Source organism: Schistocerca serialis, chromosome 3 (genome assembly GCF_023864345.2).
Source record: "Schistocerca serialis cubense isolate TAMUIC-IGC-003099 chromosome 3, iqSchSeri2.2, whole genome shotgun sequence".
Taxonomy (NCBI): domain Eukaryota; kingdom Metazoa; phylum Arthropoda; class Insecta; order Orthoptera; family Acrididae; genus Schistocerca; species Schistocerca serialis.
Window position 1 is genome coordinate 327,982,738 of NC_064640.1, and position 18,354 is coordinate 328,001,091.

At 41.5% G+C, this 18,354-nt stretch overlaps 1 protein-coding gene and 1 pseudogene across 2 annotated transcripts in view; one reads left to right on the plus strand and one right to left on the minus strand.

The window, feature by feature from the left end:
* LOC126471606 (protein Wnt-16-like) overlaps positions 1–18,354 on the plus strand; it is an 803,254-nt gene that overhangs the window by 651,902 nt on the left and 132,998 nt on the right. The window lies entirely within an intron of this gene.
* Positions 801–918, minus strand: LOC126471967 (5S ribosomal RNA; annotated as a pseudogene).

Here is an 18,354-nt window from a genome sequence, read left to right on the forward strand (position 1 = left end):
AGCAGAGAGAGTACGGAAAATCTACGGAGATTTCCTGCTCATCTGTTTTAGCTATTGCCACGGAGTGTATGCATGCGGCATTCCTGTACAAACAGTTACGTATACACGGCAGACACTTCGGTCCAGAATGAAGTCTCATTATTTATTTATGGTAACGCCTCCTCCATATTTGAAGCCACGTGACACAATCACTGAACCGCTGGTTTCTGTAACGTCATCTATGACATGTAAGTCTTTTCTAGTGGAGTGTCTTTCAGGTACTGCGAAAGAACTCCACCTGTTTCATTCAGAATAACATCCATTAGCGCTATGCGTCTCGATGTACTGGTACGTAGTACAGTAAGGCTTAGGAATGATTCACGAAGATTAGGAAACGTGCCTGCAGGCAGAAAATAGAAAAAGCAATAGTAACAGAATTCCGACGACAATGATCCAGCTCATTTTCAAAATTATAGACCACTTTGTCATAAGAAAGCTCGTTTTAAGGTTCATGCATCATGAACTGACTCCACTGTGAAAGCTTGCAGTCGCGCATGGAGCGTCACTGGTAAAGTCAGAGTCTTTTTGGATGTAAACTAAACTAAAGTTAACTAAACTCCGCCCGAACAGGCCATCAAGGCCTGACGACAGAGACCGGCCGCCGTGTCGTCCTCAACCCACAGGCGTCATTCGATGCGGACATGGCGGGGCATGTGGTCAGCACCCTCTCCCAGCCGTACGTCAGTTTACGAAACCGGAGCTGCTACTCCTCAACCAAGTAGCTCCTCAGTTTGCCTCACAAGGCCTGAGTGCTCCCCGCTTGCCAACAGCGCTCGGCAAACCGGATGGTCACCAATCCAAGTTCTAGCCCAGTCCAACAGCGCTTAACTTCGGTGATCTGACTGGAACCGGTGTTACCACTGCGGCAAAGCCGTTGGCCCTGTCTGGATATAAGAAGGACAAATTCATCGAAATTTTAATTGTTTGGACGGTTGAAAGAATAGATGCATTTAACCAATAATATTCATTAGGAATGTTAACAGATTGCACTGTGTCGTACAGGCCTCAGTGTTAGTTACGAATGCGAAGGCACCATGGACGGAGGTTACACCAATGAAGAGTACGCTGACATGCACTTCATGAATGGCATGGCGAATGGCAGTGTCCTTCAGGCTGCACGATTGTATGAAGAAGCTTTTCCCCTCGGCAGGCAGCCCGACAGGCGTACATTTAGCTGGTTACATCAGCGCCTCAGAGGAACCGAGAGTTTCGCACACCATGTACGAGAAGGTCGATCAAAATCCATAACACCCGATGCTGAGGAAAGAGTGTTACGCATTGTACACGAACGCCGAGTACTTCAACAAGAAGGACTGCTACCCAAAAGGTTGTCCTGAGTCATAGCACTGTGTGGCGGATTTTACATCTATCCATATCATCTCCAGAGAGTGCAAGCCCTCAACAATGTAGACTTCCCTCTTAGAGAGAATTTCTGCCAATGGATGCAGCAACATTGCACCCTGAATCCCCTGTTTGTAAGCAGTATTCTGTCCACGGATGAAGCAGGATCTATCAGTTGCGGTATTTTGAACAACCATAACTGTCACATTTGGGCCGATGTCAGTAATAATGGCCCGCATCTCGTGGTCGTGCGGTAGCGTTCTCGCTTCCCACGCCCGGGTTCCCGGGTTCGATTCCCGGCGGGGTCAGGGATTTTCTCTGCCTCGTGATGGCTGGGTGTTGTGTGCTGTCCTTAGGTTAGTTAGGTTTAAGTAGTTCTAAGTTCTAGGGGACTTATGACCAAAGCAGTTGAGTCCCATAGTGCTCAGAGCCATTTGAACCATTTTCAGTAATAATGCAACATATGTATCACGATATCAGCAGCCTTATTCGTTGAACGTTTGGGCAGGTCTGCTCGAAGACCACATAATTGGACCATACTTCCTACCACAGGGACTAACTGGACAGCGTACAAGCGGTTTCTGCGGCCTATACATCCAGATGTCCCTCTGAATCAACGCCTGAACATGTGGTTCATACATGACGATGCTCCAGCATATTTTTATTTACGAGTGCGCCGACTCGGACGTATGGTCAACATTGTATAGGTAGAGGAGGACCTGTGCCATGGTCTCCAAGGTTTTCGGATTTAAATCCCATGGATTTCTATGTGTGGGGTCGTCTCAAATGCCTTGTCTACGCTACGGAGGCCAGCTCTGTTAAGGAATGGCGCTTGCGTATTGATGCAACCTTCCAGCATTTACGGAATTCCCCAGGACTGCCTAAGAGGATTCGCAACTCATTTCAGAGACGAGTTCAATGTTGCATTTAGACGCATGGACAACATTTCGAACACCTACGTACTTTCACATTTAGAGATGCCATGTGTTCCTAGACACTGGTCAACCACAAGAGAAAATGTGTTGTATCTCGACAACGGTTGATTTGTGGACCCATGTTTATTGAAGCTTTTTACCTACTTTTGACCTGTACTTTCCATGTGTGAATTATTAACTATCACTTCTGAAACACCCTGTAGAAGTAGGAGCAGATGTAGAAACTTCCTGTACTCCTGTTGGCTACTGCAAGTTATCGCTGCATGTTGTGAAGTAATACAAAGATGTCATGTTTACTATTGTCACCGGCTTTCCTGCGAGTGGGCACACAAATTTCACTGCACACGCAACAGAAAAATCCTGCGATTCTCATAGAAGACTGTGCTCCTCAGGCTCACAGGTGTTTTCACACAACATCAACGATGATTTTCTCGTGATCCTCAAGATCCATGTTACGGTAAGCCTCCTACTGACTCTGGGCAGGAGACTGCGCTTGATCTTAACACGTTTATAAGTAAAAAGTGAGGTTCGCTTGACATATAAATCCAAGCATTGCGATGAAGTAATAGATTTCTGTTAATGGAAATAAATCCTAAAGGCATCAAGTGAGAAGTTTGAGTAACAAAGTAATTTTTCACTGGCTGTATGACTTTTTTGGAGCCGATCTATTCAGTTCCAATACAGTACTGTATTATAACCATGGTCGTCTGCTTCCTACGACATATCATGTGTCAACTATATTTAAACTTCTGTATTTCCATATTCAACTGCAGTATGCATTGTCTAGGAATTTATTGGTGACAGCACACAATAAGTAAGTCCTTTTACTTGTACAATTACAGTTTTGCTATGCAGCGTTGGTACGCGGGCTGTTTATGTAGCTGTATTCTTCGTTACATTTATCACCACTCTAGCTCAGTTTTGTTCTTCATAGCAAACTGCGTCTCATTGTAATTCGAAAAGGAAACTGTCCACTTTATCTCTATCTCTCAGTTTTTCTTTTTTTGTTTTGTCGTTTGTAACCAGCAGCTTCAATCGAAGCAACGATAATAAACCTACTTATCATTAGTACTGGGGTACTTGCTTCCATGGAGGCCTTAACGTCATGATCTTCACTGGTGCTAACGTAGGGATGAAACTAAGGTTTTTGGATGGCAAAATATACTATACGGCTGCACTTTGAGCGTCTTTGAGATTCACATATTTTCGAAGAACAATATGATATTTCTTTGTTATTGTAGATAATAACGTAGGGCAACATAAGGTGGTTTAATGGTAGGGAATAATGACCTTGAAAGCCACCTTTACTGCCGAGAACCAACCAACCATGCACCTTATTTCTTTTATGTCTCGTTTGAAGTTCTATTGACGCACTAACATTTGATGTCATGCAGTCTCATATAAACCCGACGACTTCTCGCAGTGATTGCCAGAAGTCACTTTTTTAAGTGTCCATGCGGGTTGAGGATGACATTCTCCTTCAGAAAAATGTTATCATGTATGATTCATTACATCCAGAAATATACTCGTACATTCAAAATTACATATCAGTCACTTCACGCGAGACAGGTATTTGTTCTTTATGAAGATTTTGCCGTATTAATTGAAGTTGAAGTTTCAGTCTCTTTTTCCAAACGTATTTGACATAATACAATAATCTTTTAAACATATTAAGGATATGGTGCTCAGAAGTTAAGATGTAACTAGCAAAAATAAAACACAATTATGTAAAAGCAGCCGTTATTCGCTGCTTTTTGATCACGATGGCTTTAACTGAATATTAATTTAGATAGAGCTAACGCCATAGCATCTCGAAGGAAACCGAGAGGCAAGAACTGTATTTTATGAGTATGATGGTGAACGTTATTTTCTTCAAATACTTATTCATGTAGCCACCCTAATAAGTGAAGTTTGCATAATTTCATTAAAATCTCATTGAACAGGTAATATTATCTGGAACATATATAGAAGGGATCTGAATTCCTTACTAATCCCCTTGGCATAGTGTCATTCCTAAAATTCTTTTTTTTTAGAAACTACCCAGAACATCTTCGAACCTAGATTCAGAGTTCAATACTGTGCGGACAAAAGCAGCATCCGTTGTTTACAACTGGATGCCCTTCCACCGATGACTACACATTCAGTATGTTTACATGCGAAACATCTTCCGAAAGACGAAAACCGAATTTCGGGAACGGTTTTACGCTGTCGTGTTTACATGTTAATGCCTCAAGTGAATTTGCTAGCCCAGTCAAAAGACGGCGTCTGGAAAACAGCTGTTCCAGATTCTGATTTAGTCAGCGACATCGCTATTTCTCTTAATTTAAATATTACAGTTAGACAGCTTCATGTTTAGTCTACTACTCCTACTTCTCCTTCACTGCACAATAAATCTCTCCGTCTACATTAGCCGAATATTATTGGAAACAATAGATAACCTGACAAATCCAATAAGCTACAGAGACAGTTGTGCGTTTACATGGGGGCTGAAATCGATTGTGGAAATGGAAAATAGGCAGCTAGAAAATACACTGACGGAATAAAAATCGCCACACCAACAACAAGTAATGTAGAATAACGGAATTTCGGGAATACATTTGCCGGCTGCTGTGGCCGAGCGATTCTAGGCGCTTCAGTCCGGAGCCGCGCTGCTACTTCGGTAGCAGGTTCGAATCCTGCCTCGGGCATGGATGTGTGTGATGTCCTTAGGTTAGTTAGGTTTAAGTAGTTCTTAGTCTCGGGGACTGATGACCTCAGATGTTAAGTCCCATAGTGCGTAGAGCCATTTGAACCATTTTTGGTATACATTTGTGTAGGTAAAATATTTAAGTGGTAAATATTGCAAGATCACAGATTAATGTAAGAGCAAGTAAGCCGTTGGAAATGTGAAACGCTGGTACATTATTAACCGGTGTAATCGCCAGAATGTTGACTGTAAGCATGTAAACGTGCATGCGCTTTATTCATAACTAAGTTCTCGAATTTCCTGCCCTCGCAAAAAGTACTCGCGCTCCAATTTTTTTTCGGGAGCGAGAGCTGCCTGAAACCAGAAGTGGAAAGCTCTGAGATATTTAGCGCGCCATATAACGCACATCAGAAAGACAGATTAGAGGCCAGAGGAGGGGAAGTGTTTATTGTAGTTGACAAAAATATTCTCCCTACTGAGGTCGAGTTGACTCTGACAGTGAAATTACCTGGTCGTGATAACAGGTCTTGGTGAAACCATGATAATTGTTGGATGTTTTAACAGGCCACCCGATTCCACTGTGACAGCTCTACAATCACTCAAAGAAAGTTTACGGTCAGTGGCGCGTAAATACCCAGATAACGCAATACTAGTTGCAGGCGACTTCAACGTACCGAGTACAGGATGGGATATCTATGGATTCATTGCAGAGATACGGACAGTCTTGCGAAGTACTTTTGAACACGTTTTCTGGAAACTGTCTTAAGCAGCTTGTTCGGCAGCCCAAATTCATTGGAAATATCTTAGTAGCTACAAATAGGCCGTACTTTATCAACAACTTCAGTATAAAAACAAGTATTAGCGATCATGGTGTCATTATAATTCGAGAAATGCTGAGGAAGCAGAGGTTGTTTCACTCTCGGTTCAAAAGAGAACGTGCAAATGACGACAAGCCAAGGTTAGTAGAGATTCGTGACTATGAAAAGATCTGTGGGCGGAGCTTACAACAGCTACCACCGTCATACCGTAGCAAAAGATCTGGCAGAGAACCCGACAAAATACTGGTCCTATATAAAATGGGAAAGTGGGTCTAAGGGCTCCATCCTATTACTTGTTGATCAATCTGGTGTGAGAGTTGAAGACAGCAAATCGAAAGTCGAAGTTTAAAATTTCACGTTCATGAAATCGTTCACGCAGGAAAATCGTACAAACATAACGCCGTTTGAATGTCGAAGAGACACCCGTATGGGCGACATAGTAATAAGCATCCCTGGCGTAAAGAAACAAATGAAAGAATTGAAAATAAATAAGTCACCAGGTCCGGATGGAATCCCTGTTCGGTTTTTCAAGAAGTACTCTACAGCATTAACCCGTTGCCTATCTTGCATTTATTGGGAATCTCTCACCTAGCGCAGAGTCCCAAGCGACTGAAAAAAACACAGATGACTCCTGTATACAAGAAGGGCAAAAGAATAGATCCGCGAAATTACAGAGCAATATCTCTAACATCGGATTACTACAGAATCCTTGAACACATTCTCAGTTCGGATATAATAAATTTTCTTGAGATCGAGAAGCTTATGTCCAAGAACCAGAATGGTTTTAGAAGGCATCGAACGTGAGAAACTCAGCTTGCCCTTTTCTCACATGATATATTGCGAGCTGTGAACGAAGAGAAACAGGAAGATTCCGTATTTCTAGATTTCCAAAAAGCGTTTTACACGGTGGGCCACTGCGGGCTGTTAAATGAGGTACGAGCATATGGAATAGGTTCACAGACATGTGAGTGGCTCGAAGACTTCTTTAAGTTATAGGACCCAGTATGTTGTCTTCGACGGCGGGTTTTCATCAGAGACAAGCTTATCGTCAGAAGGGAAGTGTGATAGGACTGCCATTATTCTCTATATACATAAATTACTCGGCGGACAGGGTGGGCAGCAATCTGCGGTTGTTTGCTGATGACGCTTTGGTATACGGTAAGGCGTCGAAGCTGAGTGACTCTAGGAAGATACTAGATGACTTAGACAAAATTTCTAGTTAGTGTGATGAATGGCAGATAACTCAAAATGTATAAAAATATAAGTTAATGCAGATGAGTAGACAAAACAAACCCGTAATGTTCGGATACAGCGTTAGTAGCGTCCTGCTTGACACAGTCACGTCGTTTAAATATCTTGTTGTAACGTTGGAAAGCGATATGAAATGGAACGAGCATTTGAGGAGTACGGTATGGAAGGTGAATGGCCGACTTCGATTTATTGGGAGAATTCTAGGAAAGTGTGGTTCATCTGTAAAGGAGACCGCATATAGGACTCTTGGGAGACCTATTGTTGAGTACCGCTCGAATGTTTGAGATCCGTACCAGGTCGGATTAAAAGAATAAATTCAAGAAATTGAGAGACGGGCTGCTAGACTTGTTACTGGTTGGTTCGAACAACACGCAAGAGTTCTTGAGTATTGTTCATCTGTCTGGGATCCCTATCAAGTAGGGCTGTTAGAGGAGACAGAGAAGATCCAACGAACAGCGGCGCGTTTCGTCACGGGATCGTTTAGCTGGCGAGAGAACGTTACGGAGATGCTAAACCACTTCACTGGCAGACGTTACAGGAGAGACAATGTGCGTCTCGTAGAGATTTACTGTTTAAGTGGAACGGGGCTGGAAGGATCACATAATGGCATCGAAAGTACCCTCCGGGACACACCATTAGTTGGCTAGCGGAGTATGAAGTAGAAGTAGATGTAGATGTTACGGACATGCTTCGGTAATTGAAATGGGAGTTACTGGTGGGAAGACGACATTCTTTTCGAGGAACACTATTGACAACATTTGCAGAACCGGCATTTGAAGCTGAATGCAGAACGAGTCTACAGACTTCAACAAACATTGCAAGTAAGGACCATAGAGCTACATAGACCGTCTCTTCCCCTCTCTTTTATTTGCGAGTGGAACAGGAAAGGAAATGACTAGTAGTGGTACGGGGAATCTTCCGCCACACGCCATAAGGGGGATTGCGAAGTATCTATGTAGATGTAGATGTCCCGTATGTGCTCGATTGGAGACATATCTGATGATCGAGCAGGCCAAGGCAACATGTAGACACTTCGTAGACCCTTTTGGGCTATAAAAGCGGTATTTGAGAGAGCGTTATCCTGTTGAAAAACCCCTACTGGAACGCTAATCATGAATGACAGCACAACAGGTCGAATTACCAGATCGACGTACAGTTTTGCAGTCTGCATGCTACCACGCGAGTGCTCCTGTTGTCATACGAAATCTCACCCCAGACCACAACTCCAGGGTAGGTCCTGTGTGCCTATCATGCAGACAGGTCGTTTGTAGCTGCAGAGCCATACGCCGAACACGATGGCCTTCCCTCTCGGTAGCGGCTCATGCCCGTCAGGTGCCTGGTCTTCTTTCGACCGTATATTCTCGTGACCATCGCAGCCAGCCGTCATACACAGTGGCAACATCCCTGCAAGATCTTACTGCAGTATCGCAGGTGGAACACACAGCTTCTCGTAGCCTTATTACAAGACCCCGTTCAAACACAGTGAGTGTTGATGAAAGCTTTTTTGTCGGCTTAAAGGCATTCCTAGATGACAGCAACTCACAACATCCAATCTCAAAGGTAACTAATGGTCAAGAATGCGTGTATTTAAAGCAAACGTGATTTGCGCCTCGTAGTGGTGCTATTAGCGCCACTCTTACGAGACTGGAGCGAAATTTTAATAGGCATCATCTTTCAGATGTAGAAACACGCCTACCATCTTTCGCTTATGTCGCGCAACTTCTCCTTGGTGTTGCTAATTTTCCGCGTTATTGTATATTGATTGAACTTGCAGTAGTAGCACTTACGAAACCTTTGTTTGGCAGTTAGCGGGAGCCACTGCAGGTGTAGGGGGAACAAAGGAAAGAAAGTGATACTCTACCACCCGTCAATGTACCACTTTATAATAAAACGGCGTGCTTGTGTACAGTACATAAGGATTCCCTAGGATCGGACATCCTGACTCATGCATCCGATCTTATTGGCACTCGCTGCAGGCGTAGATAATAGCTCGAACGGGTGAAGTGGCAGGTGTTGATAGAAGCGGGCAGTCTTCCTCCCCGAGCCCGAAGGTATAGCCTCTTCCAATCTCTCGAACTGCACAACACACTGCCGCAAGTGCCTTAACGGCATGTTAAGTGCTTGTCCGCCATCACTGTGAACGATCTCCCAGACGTGATCGTCGCGTTGAGTGCTTCCCGTTCATTTACGTCACTCATTTTGGTGTAACAAGGACGTAGATAACAGCTCTTTAACGTCAGATAACCTCACAGGAACGTCATCGGGAATACAACTAACAAAGAAACATCACCATCTTGACCTCCAATTTTAGCGAGGTAAGAGCACTCCTGCACAATATCAGATCCAGAAATCGATCCAGTGCCAAAATTAGGACCATAATTCTTGCTACATGCAGTTATGAACTCTTGAATGTACGGCTTTTGAACATTCACACTCTCCGGCTGTTTATCGCTCGCTCCGCCCGACAGCAGCCACCTAATGTTAGAGCGCGAAGTACTGTACGGCGGAGTGATAACCAGAGCCCCATGAACGTTGAAGAGGATGAATGAGGAGGGGCGAATGTGTCACGTCTGTCCAACGTGCTTTAAAGTCTTGTTCGAGAACGTAGATATAATATTATGTCAACCTGAAGCACATAAACTTTCAATATTATTTTAACAATATACTCGCACTGATATTCTGCAGCAGTTAATACATGGTGATACCGTGATAATATTACATAATTTCAAGGATGATAGAGGAGGGTAAATGTATCAATCTGATGTAAAGGCCCTGGTCCAGAAACGACCGAATCGAAATAAAGCGAAATTCGTTCTGGCACCTCTGAGTGGAATACGTGTGCCGGTGCTATTGTTGCTAGGGTCGTAAGGTAGGTAACATTCAGAGGTGGTAGTATGGACCAAAACAAGACAAAATGGGCAGTAAATATGGGCTCTAAAATACATACCTTAAGAGTTATTGTCACAGTTGCGAAGATCAAAAAATAATGACGATGCCAGAAGACTAGATGTATAGATCGGATAACTAATAAAAAGAGGGTACTCAATCAGATTGGGAAGAACAGAGATTTATGGAACAATATGAATATCAGAAGTGATCGGTTGACAGGATACATCATGAGACATCAAGGAATGAAAGGAAGTGTACGGCAAAGAAAACTGTAGGGGTACACCAAGGCTTGGCTACAGCACGCAGGTTCATATGGATGCAAGTTGCAGCAGTTTCGAAGAGATCAACCGGCTTGCGCAAGACAGACTATCACCGAGAGCTCCATCAAACCAGCTTTCGGACTGACGACAACAACAATTGACATTTACATCAGAATAAGCTGTCCCGAGAATTCTAATAGTCACTTATTTATCGTGTTTTCATACAAGTAATTATGCCGTGTGATGGAGACATTTCATTATCATGGAAAATGGTATCATTATTAAGCATGTTAGTTTGTTTCAAATTCCGTGGATCATTTGGACGATTAATCGTAATGATATGAAATGAGTCATTTCATAATCAGATTACACATTCATATGTAAATATGATTATTTGTTGATCACTTACGTTTTCTTAGTCCTGTTTTGAGTCAGTTATTCCTACCCATCACCTTTTACGCATTACTTCTTCTTCTGTTTCTCTTTCTTCTTGTTCTTCGTCTTAGTCTTCTTTTTGTTTTTCTTTTCCTACTTCTTCTTCTTCTTCTTCTTCTTCTTAATTGTCGCTTAGGCCTCAGAGACCATATGCGTTCTCTACATTCCTCCACCAACCATGTCTCTTCCTGGCTTCCGTGGTCCATTCTCTGTTTCTCATGTCCATCACCTACGTATCCCTGTTGCTAACCTTCCATTTTGTCTGTGGTCTTCCTCGGCCCGTTCTAACTTCCATGGATCCTGAGACTACAACTAGTTGTAGTCTTTCCTCATCCATCCTAATTAATTGTCCGGCCTACACCAATCTTCTTTTGTTCATCCTTAGGACAATATCAGCTTGTAAGTACAGGTCTGACAGCTCCTGGCTGTTTAATATCTTCCATTCCTGCGACTGGATGTCCCTCCTAGGCCTAAAATTTTCCTTAATATCTTTCTCTCTCGAAGATTAGCAGCTTTCGTTCATTTATTTTCCTTAATGTAAATGTTTCAATGCAATATAGAATTACCGGAAGAATTCTGTACTGGTATAGTCTAATTTTTAAACTTCGTAAAACACCGCTATTGTAGAGCACGACCGATAAGACAAAAATGTGATCTATTTGCCGTTGCGCTTCTTGCCTTAATCCCAATTTTCAATCTATTCTGATCGCCATATTACATGTTTTTCTAAGAAATGAAAGTAGTTTTCATGGAGGAACACCTACAGTTTTATCCAAATTTAACTTTTCTATCTGTCTGATATTTTACACACATTTCTTGCATCATTTTTCACCCATTTTTGTTGTAAAGAAAACATTAATGTAGAGTAATGAAAGTAATTTTTTCTTCTGGTATTGTAATGATGTACATTATTGTTCCTTTTGAACTGCCGTGGATTATTTACAACAACTTCAGGAGAGGAGAATTATACTGCGAAGCAGTAGTCAAAATGCCCAACTCCTTAAACAGTTGTCTGCAAGATGATCGTGGGTCAGCACCACATACTGTTATTACTGAACGTATCTGAGCAATGAAGGTTTCCTTTCTTAAAGCAGAATTAGCCCAGAGCATTATTCCATATAACATTATTGAATGAAAATTCGCAAAACATGTCAAACTCACTGACTTCATCTTCAGGAGATTTGCAATAATTCAAAGTAAAAATGTGGCTAAACTAAGTTGTTATAGGAGTTCCAAAAGGTGTTTTTCTCAGTGTGAAAATGGAAATGAGCGTACAGTACTATGGGCCGGGAGTCCCCCATTCGGGGAAGTTCGACCGCCGAGGGCAAGCACTTGTTGCATTCGACGCCACATTGGGCGACTTGTGCGTCGGAGATGGGGATGAAATGATGATGACGACAACATAACACCCAGTCCCTGAGTGGAGAAAGTCTACTGCCCCAGCCGGGAATCGAACCCGAGCCCCTTGGCGTGGCATTCCACCGCGCTGACCAGTTAGCTAACGGGAGCGGACTTATTGTGTAAATTCTTATTAATATGGACACCTAAGAATTTTGACGTTCTATAGAAATCATCTTGAGCAAATGTCGTACAAGGCTCTTGTTGCATCCTTGTTATTGTTTCCTCACTATGTGTTACAGTTACTATTGGTGTGGGACCTCTATGTGTGCAGAACTAAATATGTCATGTCTTTCTGAAATAGAGACTGAGAATATTCGCAGAAAACCACTCAATAATATTTTAAGAATAGCATTTACAATTTTTTGTTGCTGTATGTATTTTAGGATCGATAACAATCATAGAGTCATCCACAAAAAGAACTAATTCTGCTTCTTGTATGTTAGACAGATGGTCATTACCATGTATGAGAAGAAATAGTGGACATAAGATTGAGCCCTGTAGAACGCCGTAAGTGATTTCTCCTTCGCCAGAAATAGTCAGAAATATCTCCCCTGCCTACATTAGTTGAGTTACTATGCATAATTTCTGGCACTCTTTTAGTTAGAAATGGCATGCAGTGGTTTGCTATACCATCAGTTTCATATAACATCAGTTTACCAAGGATAATATTGTTATTCACACAGTCAAATGCCTTAGATACGTTACAGAAAATACCAAGTACTTTTTTTGTTATTTAGTGCTGGTAAAATTCGGCGAATGTATGTGTAAATGAATTCTCAGTTGAGCAATTCTTCTGAAATCCAAAATGCAATTTACTGACGATATCATTGTCGCACAAATGCGATATTATTCTAGAATACATGATTGTCTCAAAAATTTTAGAAAATGATACCATTAGTGAAATGAGCTGGTAGTTATTCACATTTCCTATCACCTTTGGTATACAGGGGTTTAACTATGGCTTTTTGTGATGCATTACATATTTCAGATAACAGCAGTGAAATGGGTTGGTTGTTATTGACATTTCTCATACTGGAGTTTAACAATGGCTTATTGTGATGCATTAAATATTTCAGAAAAGGCAGCAGTATTATATGTGAACAAGTCTTTAGTGCTGTGTTGTGAACCCCATAAAATACAGATGAGCTTTTATTTTTGGGAGAATTTGTAATTTTCTTAATCTCAGAAGGAGAAGTGGGTGGGACATACACGTAATTAAATTTTATGTAAGTAGCTTGTTCACCACACCTCTTCATTTTTATCGTGAACTCTTTGTCCACACATTTTCTACTACTTGTAAGAAAATATTAACACACAGATATGCTACATGTGACTGATTATTTATAGACATTCCATTTAAATTAATAGTGTTGTTATCCAGTTCATAGCTTGTTGGCCTGTCTTTTGTTTTACTACATCCCTTACAGCCTCACGTCTGTAGTCAGAATTAATGATTTCTGATATAAAGTGAATGTTATTTGACTTTTTAGTAACTTTTATCAGTAAGTTTGAGTAGTTTTTGTAGAGTGCAAGTACTGCAGAATCTTTATTTGTACTTGCCGGCATATACAATTCTCTTTTCCTTTCACTGGATACTTTAAACCTTCTAGTGATCCATGATATCTTATTAGCTTACGTGAAAAGCTATTTTCAAATAATGATATGAATTTTCATGGAATAGATATAATTTTATCTTAGCATTCTTTCATTACTAATTTTGTTAATAACTTTCCCAGGACATTTCTTGTAAACTGTTCTTAAAAATGTTTGTGCCGGAATCATTAACTATCCTAATGAACATTCACTGATGAATATCTATACTATAAGGCAATATTTCATTCACCCTAATTAACTGTGCATCCTGATCAGAGAGAGCAATTCTTACTGTATATATCGTTATTTTCGTGTTTTATGCATCGTCAGAGAAAATATTATCACTTAGGATACTTCTATCTTTATTCACCTTTGTCAGAAAGTTAATTGTTGAGATCAAATTGTAGGGTCCAAATAAGGTTTCCTGATAATTTTCCTATTAGAATTTTCTACAAAATCTACATTGAAATTATCACAACACATTAAATGCTTACTGTTGTGTGGCAGATAGCGTTGCAGGGAATTCATATTCCTCAAACAGTTTAAAATTTCTCTGTGGGGATATATATGCAGTTAAAACTAAAAGTGAACTATTTTTCAGTATTAATTCAGAAGTACCGAGCGAGGTGGCGCAGTGGTTAAACACTGGACTCGCATTCAGGAGGACGACGGTTCAATCCCGCGTCCGGCCATCCTGATTTAGGTTTTCCGTGATTTCCCTAAATCGCTCCAGGCAAATGCCGGTATGGTTCCTTTCAAAGGGTACGGCCGACTTCCTTCCCTATCCTTCCCTAATCCGATGAGACCGATGACCTCGCTGTCTGGTCTCCTTCCGCAAAACAACCCAACCCAACCCCAATTCAGAAGTGTAATCTTCTATGTGCTGATTATTTAAAAATCTACTATTTTTCAGTATTAATTCAGAAGTGTAATCTTCTATGTGCTGATTATTAAAAAATTTACTTCCTTCAATGTTTCTGAAATTGTACGTATATGACGACTCCTCCTTTTCCAATGTTAGTTCTACATGATTACAATGCAAGAGTGTAATCTTTTATATTTAACTTCTCTAATCCTGTTGTTACGTGGTGCTCAATCGCAAAGGACTTCAGTATTTTCAGAGGTTTTAAATTTTCCAAAGAGACAAGCAGCTGTTCTATCTTATTACACTCTGAGACAAAATAGAAAGACCCACCACGAATTAATTATCGGGTGGATGTGATGTATATGTACAGCAAAAAAATGATTATAGTTTCAGAAAAACTGGAGTTTTTATTTAAGAGAAAGAACTTCATAAACTTAGCAAATCAATAACCCTTTGGTTCATCTCATCCCTTATGCAAGTAGCTATTCCGCTTCGCATTGGTTAATGGAGTTGTTGGATGTCCTCCTGAGAGATATCGTGCGAAAATTCTGTCCAACTGGCGAGTTAGATCGTCAAAATCCCGATCTGGTTGGAACGCCCTGCCCATTATGTTCCAGTCGTTCTCAATTGCGGCGTAATCTGGCGACCTTTTTGTAAAAAGTAGAGTTTGGCAAGCACGAAGAGAAGCAGTAAAAACTCTCACCATGTTAGGGATGGGTGTTACCTTGAACTGTAAGTCCAGGGTGACTTTCCACGAATGGCAACAAAACGGGGCGTCGAATATGATTGATGTATCGCTGTGCTCTAAGAATGCCGCAGATGACAACCGAATAGATTCTGCTATGAAATGAAATGGCACCACAGATCATCACGCGTGGTTGTCGGACCGTATGGCGGGCGGTCTGGGGCGCCTCCTGACACGTCTTCGGCAGGGAACCTCACTGACTGGAGTAGAATTGTCTTCGCTTCGAACTGAACCCTGATGACCAACGAAGACGTCTCTGCAGACGTCCCGGATAGCGGACAAGATGAACTTGCATCTCCCCTGGCCACCAGTCACAAGAACTCAGTGTTATTGAGGCTTTATGGTCTACCTTGAAGAGCAGGGTGTGTGATCACTATCCACCACCATCATCATTACCAGAACTTGCCGCTATTTTGGAGAAAGAGTGGTATAAGATTCCCTTGAAAACCACACAGTAACTGTATGTATGCGTTCCGAGACTACTGGAGGCTGTATTGAATGGCAACGAATTTCCCACGCGGTATTAGGCATGGTAATGTTTTGTGTTTTTGGTGTTTCCATATTTTTTCCATTTCCTGTACAGCCTGACAGATGGCACAAAAAATTATTCTAGATCCAGACACAGTTCTTTCTCAGTAGTGCGGTCCACTGCCAACAAGTGTTTTGAACTACCTTACAGAAAGCATGCACAATGTCTCTGGCGAGCACCCTTGGCATTTAAAGGTAACAATATTTCCTACTGACTTTATTACTGTTGTCTAAAAGATTTCCCACTTTTCTTATATTTTTAGATGTGTATATGCAGTAACAATCTTCACTAGTTTGATGTTTAAGACACTGTAACTAACTGATTGTAACTAAACTTCACTTTTCTGTACGCTATAATCAAGATTTTAGGGAAACATTTCAGTGTATTTTTAATGTGTTGAAGCGTTGATCGAGCAATGCTTTCTTTGATATCTTTATCTGCAGTCGACGCATTTTTCAGTGGTCAAATAACAATTAAAGCTTGCTAATAGCGGCTTTGTTTGGAGCTGTGCACATTTTAAGATTTCGTCTCTCACGGGAGTTATTACGTAACAATGCTTTATGTATTCCTGATACCCCACCTTGCTTCTCTCTTAGTTTAATTCTTTCTGTTAGTAACATGCGACTAGGTTAATTTTTTTCTCGACGTATTCTGCGTATATTACGTTTTTTATAAGTAGAGTAAGTATTCTTATAAGGTTTTACATATTGATTGAAGCAGTTGGGTATACATGCTCTGTCAGATGCGAAATCATCTAAAATTTTACAGGAAAGAAGCCATGTCAGACGAATTGCTGTTGATGTCGCTAGAGGAGCCGCTTGACGAGACTGTCTACATAGAGAGCTCGTCTTCAAGTACGGACGCAGAATCTGAGCATGAAGCGAACGAAAGGACAACAGAGTAGTTTGATAACGATTCCTAAACTGCGTGTATAGTAGCCCTAACTTCTGCAAACCGTGATAAGTATCAAGAAAAGGAGAAACAATAAAGTTCAAGAATGAAGTTCCTCCAGCAAAAACTGCACATCAGGATACAGTCACACAGTTTCCAGGGGTGAAGCGGGAAAAAAGAAATTCTAAAACGGTTCTGTATTGCTGGAATCTATTTTTTCCAGAGGCTGTAATTGGCCATACTGTACAATATACAAAACAAGAACAATTAAACAGAATAGGAGCAGCTTCTTCGCGGAGTGCTCGAGACTGCCCACAGAAAGATTCTGAAGAATTATCGGCTTTCCTTGGTGTTTTATACGTACCTCGCGAAAGTGAAAAAGTCGCAAGAGGGTGGATCGACTCAGTCTGGTAAAACGGGAATGAAGTTCACCTTAGTTGTTCACTTCCTATGATTATGTCGAATCTCTAGTAGGAGAGATGTTGTGAATGTAATGCTAAACTGCTTGTAACCATTCCATATTGAAATATTCTTAGGTCAAGCAATACACATGTTTCATTTAATGCTCTGACGTATCGATAATGTGTTGGTAATAATGAAAAAGAAATTTACGTGATAAATGTAATTTTCTGTAGAACTTACAGCAAAAAACGTAAAAGTTATCTCCATTAGAAAAATATCTAGTACAAGAGTTATCGCGTGACAACAATAGGCTCGAACGATGGCGGGATAATATTATTCTAGCTTCACCAACTTGTGTTTGAGAACATGCCAGTAACGTTCTCGAAACAACCAAGTAGATCCGCCACAAATCCCGCCGCTCCTACGTCACATTTATAATGACTTCATTCGTTTGCCTTTTACAACAATGCCAGGCAGACGAGCAGTACACGAGAGTGGAACTGATAAATGTCAACAGAGCCTTGCGTGTCAATAGACTACGTATACACGGTAATTAATTCCTTCCACAACTTTGACTAACCAGAAAGAATGCAGATGCGCCCCAGTGAAGAGTCAGGATTGGCGTTTTGAGGGAAAGGCCAGGCTTCGACTAGTGCGGTCGCTGCCATCGACCGGAACTGTTCCGTGCTCACGCATTAACGAGCACGCGGCCCAGCAAGCGCACGCACTCGGCCCACACAGCCAGCATTACGGCCGCTGCGTCAACAATGGCCTCCAAACTCACAACAAAAGAAAATAACAGTCGTCTGGGAGCGGACACAATGGCCCTAATAAACTGCCTTCGCGCGTAATGTGCTCCTCCAGCAGAGTACTTGTCACAGCAAGAAGAAGCAGGCCGCTCTGTCACACTAGCTCCGTGACTTGGGCCGCGCCGTACGGGCCGTGACTACCCATAGCCAACAGGCGTGGCAAACAAAGCGGTAACTCCTAAATCACATTCGAACCTAACTATAGTTTCCTCAAGAATCGATGGAAATAGAAAAAATAGAGCAAAAAGATTGTAATGCATAAAAATTCAATTTGCCTTATTTTCCCCATTTTCCAGGTTGTTGCACAAGATATGTTTGATTTAGTAGTAGAACTATAAATAATAGCAGGTCAGTCTAAAGGAACTAGCGCCCAGATTGCACAGCACGTTAAAGCACCTTTTATTGGATGCAGGCTCAGGGGGTGAGCCAGCCCCAGATCGGATGCACCTCACGTATTAACGACGA